General features: G+C 48.2%; 1 long non-coding RNA gene across 1 annotated transcript in view; it reads left to right on the top strand.

Annotated features, from left to right (window-relative positions):
- Positions 1-4,085: 4,085 nt before the first annotated feature.
- LOC131833492 (uncharacterized) overlaps positions 4,086-6,000 on the top strand; it is a 30,974-nt gene continuing 29,059 nt past the window's right edge. The window contains exon 1 of the long non-coding RNA XR_009354491.1: positions 4,086-4,165. This is a non-coding gene — a long non-coding RNA (uncharacterized LOC131833492). The remainder of the gene's footprint in view (positions 4,166-6,000) is intronic.

Here is a 6,000-nt window from a genome sequence, read left to right as displayed (position 1 = left end):
TGTCTGGGGCCACAGAGGGGCTTCTTCCAAAGACCATCTTGTATGAAACATACAAACTCAGAGCTGATCACCTTGAATCAAGGGAGGAGGCCCAGAGCCTGGCTGTCCCTCATTCTCCACACATTCTCTCTTTCTTCATGCACTTTTGGGGAACAATTAAAAACTCCTGGTGTGGAAGACACATATGTGGGGTTAATCATCCTTGGGGTCCCGGGCAACCCCCAAAGCTCCGACTTCTTCCTCCAAATGGCTGCGCAGGCCTCGGGAGCCACCCTTCCTGCTTTGGGTTCCTAGCCCTCATTCTCCTGCCTAGGGAAGACCTTGGTGATGGGCCCGTAGGTGTTTCTTGCCTTCTTGATCGCAGGACATGCAAGGACCAAAGATGTCCCTAGGACCCTGGGGTTATAACAGCTGATATTTATTCATCCTAGAAGAAAAGGGGGGAAAGTTGGAGGAAGAAGAAATAATCAAAACATTCTTAAAATGTGAAACTTCCTTCTGCTGCCCGGGGCAACATCGGTGGAGAGGGACGGCTGCTAAGCTGACAAGTAAGATAAGAATTCTCGGGCCGGATGCACCACGAGAAGATGGGTAAAAACACCAGGAGCCATGCATCTATAAAGGAAGCCCAACAGGAAATTTGATGTGAATCATCAGCAAGCAGACTGTACGAGAGGGGGCATGCGGCTCTGTGAGAGATAAAATGCGTGTCGCGTTGTCTCAGGGCAGTGAATGGGAGAAATCACATTAGCCAAATCTGAGATAGAGATGCAGAGCGTCTGGGTTTATGTCAAGCTGATATGAATGGATTCTGCTGTTGGAGGCAGGACTATTTAGGAAATTGGACATGAACTTCAGATCTAGGCACTGCAAAAAGAGGCCATATTGATTTTACCAGTGATGCCATCAGTTGTTTCTGAGGTGCCATAAAAACCTTCAGCAGACCAGGCTGCCTCAGCTCATGTTGTGTCCATTTACCCACCTCTTTCTGGGTCACCTGCCACCATGGGGGCTGGGAGGCAGTTGGCATCATTACAGGTGCTGGTAGGCCCAGAAAAATGGGGAGTTCCACATGGACAGGCAGGGTTCCAATCAGTAAGACCTCCACCTGAAGTAGAGGCTGCCTGCATTCTCGGGCCCTTTGGGAGGACGTCCCAAGAGTTGTCTCTCTAGGAGAGGGTCTTCTAGTCGCTGGTCTTTAACTCTAATTGGTCTGTCCCACAGGCATAGGAAGTGAGAGGGAAAAGTGGGAGCAGGCCTCTGAGAACTATGATGCTGACGGAAAGCTGACCAGCCCCTAACGCGGAGAGAACCTGGGGCTCCCTTTCCCTAAAGGGGAATTTTGGAGGTAACACCACCTCCTGCTCCCACCACCTCCTACCCTGAGCCTCAGAACTAACAACCAGGGCAAGTCCATCAGTATGATGCCAATAAGAGGATATCAATGTGGTTTTGAAGATGTTCAAGTCCTATCCCATGAGGATGCTAATAGAACACTGCAGGTTGGAATGGAAGTCAGTAGAAAGTGTGGTAGACAGAGCGTGGACTTGGACTCTGGAGCAGTGGCTCTAAGCACCCCTCTTGCCCCGGGCTCTTGGATCTAACTTTGCCTCTTTCCTTTCTGTTATATACAGAGGCTAGACTGGGTGATCTCTGAGGCTACTCCCACCAGCACCAGTAGTAGGATGTTAGCTCCCCAGTCCCTCCTTTCCACCAGCCGTACTCCATCCTTCCCCTCTCCAAGCCACCTCATGTAGTAATGAATCTAGCACGTACTAAGCGTCTGCTATGTCACTACTCAAAGCGCTTTATAGATACAAACTCACTTCATCCTCCTACAATCCTGTGTGGGTAAATACTATTGTTTTTGTCTTACTGATGAAGGAACTGAGAGAAATTAACTAGCTCTGGGTCACGCAGCTAGGAAGTGCCCAAGCCAGGACGGAAGCATCATACTGCCTCAAAAGTGTAGGGTCATTCAAAAGTGGGTGAAAGACTTGAATAGACATTTATCTAAAGAAAATACAAATGGCCAATAAACACAAAAAAGATGTCCAATAATAACTAATCATTAGGGAAATGCAAATCAAAACCATAATGACATACCACTTTATCCATTAGGATGGCTATTATTAAAAAAAAAAACCTCCAAAAAACCTGAAAAATTACAAGTGTTGGGTGAGGATGTAGAAAAATTGATATCTTTGCTTCGCTTGTGGAAATGTAAAATGGTGCAGCTGCTGTGGGAAATAATTTGTTCTTCAAGAACTTAAATATAGAATCACTACATTGATCCAGTAACTCCACTCCTAGATATATACCCAAGAGAACTGAAAGTAAGAACCTAAAAAGATATTTGTACACCAATGTTCATAGAGCTTTATTCACAATAGCCAGAAAGTGGAGACAACCCAAAAGTCTACAGGATGAATGAGTAAGCAAAATGTCAGATAGCCACACAATGGAATACTATTCAGCCTTAGAAAGGAATGAAGTTCTGACTCATGCAATGACATGGATGAACCTTGAGGACATTATGCTCCATAAAATAAACCAGTCACAAAAGGACACCTACTGCATGATTTCATTTACATGGGGGTACATAAAAGAGGCAAATTCATAGCAACAGAAAATAAAACAAAGGTTACTAGGGGCTGGGAGGAGAGGGGAATGGGCCATTGCTTAATGGGTGCAGAGTTTCTTTTTGAGATGAGGAAGAGGTTCTGGAGATGGAGAGTGGGGACAGTTGCCCGAGAATATGGATCTACTCAATGCCACCAAATTGCATACTTAAAAAGGACTACAGTGTACTTAAAAAAGTACTTAAAAAGGACTACAGCTATGATGTTATGTATATTTTACCACCACAGTGAAAGTGCGCAGATTCGCCCCGCAGCATACCCGTCGTGTTCCCCTATTCCCACACTGTGGGTGGTTGGTGCCTCCCATCTTCTCCTCCAACTCAGCAGCCGCACCTGGCTGCAGGTGGGCGGTCCCCTCACCAAAGCCAGGCTCCTGTCTGCTTCCCTACCCCAGATGCTCTCAGCCCCAGTTCAGCACTCCCCACCCCAAGAGGAGAGGCTAAGCCCTGGTCTTTACCAAGAAGCCCTTGCTTGTCTACACTGGTGCTCTGGGCTCTTTTAGGAATTTCCCTAAGACTTGGAGTCTGTGCCGTGATCTTAATGCTGCCTTATACATTGTCTTGTACGAGCCTCTGCATGGGTAATGACTCTGCGTCACCATCTAGAATCTACTTTGGATCCAGAGTAAAGGACACAGGCGGAAATGCAGCAAATGATAAGTAGGGGCTTCCTGACTTGCCTCCCAACGAAAGTACTGCTGACTTTTATGGCAAGTCTGGCCTCTGTCTCGCCTCTGTGTTGGCCTGGGTGGAAAGAATCACAATTTCCAAAGTTAGGACTAAAGAAGGAACAGGTGAATGTCTTTAGGAGACGCAGGAAAGGAATAGTGGGAGTCGGCCAGGCCAAACTCCTGTTCATTAATAACGGTCTTCTATGTGGACCCTGCTCTTTTCAGTCCTCGCTTTAGAAATCTCCGCAGCGGGCCAGGCTGTCATGGCTTACAGTGTTATCGGCTCTGTTGTCTCGTAGTTTTATTTCTGAGCTGTTTTATATTCTGGGCACAGAACCAGCCTGGAGGGATATGAACCTAGCCGTGTCCATGTAGTAGCTCACTGCAGGTATGGCCTGTATCGAAACCCTGGCTTTTATTCAAGTCGTTCTTATCATCCCTTCTTTAACTTGCTTGTGGGGTCACCGGGTGTTGAGGAGGGGAAGGCAGAGGAACAGGGGGAAGTGTTTACAAGGTCGCCAATCAGCAGCACTTGTGAAAAATTCTAATTAATTGGAAGCACCTTTGGCGATAGCTCTCCCCTCCCCCTTTTATACTTCGGTCTGTGTAATGAAGGGCAAACGTCCCTGCAGTCGGATGCGTCCTGACATACCTGGCCCGGGCCCGCAGGTTGCTCCCTCTGCGGTGAAGCCGGGAGGCGGGCGGGCGGGCGGACCCCACGGGAGACTAGGTTGGATTGTGATGAACAGCGACCTCTAGCGCATGGCTTGGGATTTGCATGTGGCTAAAAGCCAGAATGAAAATCGCCGCAGAGATGGGAATTCTTAGGAAATTCCCCACAAACAAAGGCGAGGTAAGACGTTTCCTCTTTGTTTTCCTGGTGGAGACGCTTGGGACGGACCGGCTGAAGATTTCGTTCGTTTCTGCCGTGCATTGCCAGCAAGGCCTGCGATGCTACTCAAAGATTGCTGGGTTTGGTTTTGTTTTGTTTTTTTGTTGTTGTTTTGTTTTGTTTTGTTTTTCCCTCCAGCAGATTTTCTCCACAGAGATCACCAGGATTTGTTTTTTTAAAGGCTTCTCAGGTGCCCTTAGGGCTGCACCCAGAGAGTTCACCCAGGACAGGGTGTGTGCTGGAGAGAGGACTGAGGCCAAGGGCAGCGGAAGGGGCCCTCAGGAGGCGCCCCAGGCCATGTCCTCCAGGAGCTGTGGGGAAGGTCAGGCTTCTGCTCACCCTCCCTCAACGACAGTAGGTCTCAGAGGCCCTGGGTTCTCCATTCCTACTTAAGACGGCAGCCTGTTGGAAACCCCCACCCTGGTGCTTCCAAAGGCAGTAAGCAGCCGAGAAGGTTCTTACCCTCTGTTCTTCCCTTGTATTCTGCCCCTCCCACTCTTCTGAAGCCAGGTTCTGAGTCTCAAGGGCCAAGTTTAGGCCAAGCTAGCTCACAGGCTGATGGTATTCATTCCCCCTGAATAATGGGGCCAGAGGGAGACCTCCCAGCTCTGTTAGCAGCCAGGAGGAGATTCTTCGGAGAAAGGCTAAAATCACAGTTCCTGGCCCGTGACTTTGTTGTTTCGTCAGGGGAATAGCGACTTGGGGGTTGGGGAGGGAATACATTTTCCTGTAACTTCAGCCTATCAAAGGTTGATAGATTCAAGAACATATTTGCCGAATAATGGGGTTTACCCTGCTGCTGCCTAAGCTTCAGAGTCGAAATGCTGCATGTATGTATCTATGTATTTTTTTAAAATTTTATTTATTTATTTGACAGACAGAGATCACAAGTAGGCAAAGAGGCAGGCAGAGAGAGAGGAAGGGAAGCAGGTTCTCTGCTAAGCAGAGAGCCCGATGTGGGGCTCGATCCCAGGACCCTGAGATCATGACCCAGCTGAAGGCAGAGGCTTTAACCCACTGAGCCACCCAGGTGCCCCTCTGTGTATGTATTGTGTGGTGGTTTTGAAGCTGCGAGCACATCACTGTGCTTGGGCTGTCCCAGTTTCATGAGTGCTCCCTCCTCCCTGCATTTTTAGATCAAGGATCTAAGCATTCACTTAAAGCAGGAGCCATCCTCTGAGTTAACAAAGCCAGAGATTTACACTGTCCTTGGCCACATGTTCCCTTAATGTCACATTTATGTGCCAGGAGCGGGGAGTGACTGGTGAGGATGGGCACAGAGTGACAGGGATGAGATGAAGGGGCTGTGGTCATTATGTGACCAGCTAGAGCCAGGGAAGCCTGTGGCCGGTCGGTACTAGATCAGCCAGCAAGTTTGCCCAGATGGCCTGGCCAAGCCTGTGGTCCAGCTTGGGAACAGATTTGGGACAAGGGGAGGGACAAGTTCAGGCCAAGGGGAGGACCACTGTGAAGAGGCTAAGATAGGCAGAGCTCCCTGGTTCCTGATACAAGGGTTCAACAGCCTGGCTTCAATTTTCAGTGATGTTAGAATCCGAGACCAAGAAGGAAGAAAAGTAAAATAAAATTGATGGTTGGAAAAGGAAAAATGAACTTTAGGGACTTCATCAAGATAAAAAGCTTCTGCACAGCAAAGGAAACAGTCAACAAAACAAAGAGGCACCCCGCGGAATGGGAGAAGATATTTGCAAATGACACTATAGACAAAGGGCTGATATCCCAAGATCAATAAAGAACTCCTTAAACTCAACACATGCAAAACAGATAATAATGTCAAA

The sequence above is a fragment of the Mustela lutreola genome, chromosome 6 (genome assembly GCF_030435805.1).
Source record: "Mustela lutreola isolate mMusLut2 chromosome 6, mMusLut2.pri, whole genome shotgun sequence".
NCBI classification, from domain to species: Eukaryota; Metazoa; Chordata; class Mammalia; order Carnivora; family Mustelidae; genus Mustela; species Mustela lutreola.
Note: the sequence above shows the minus strand (reverse complement) of the source record. Positions and strands in the feature narration are given on the sequence as shown.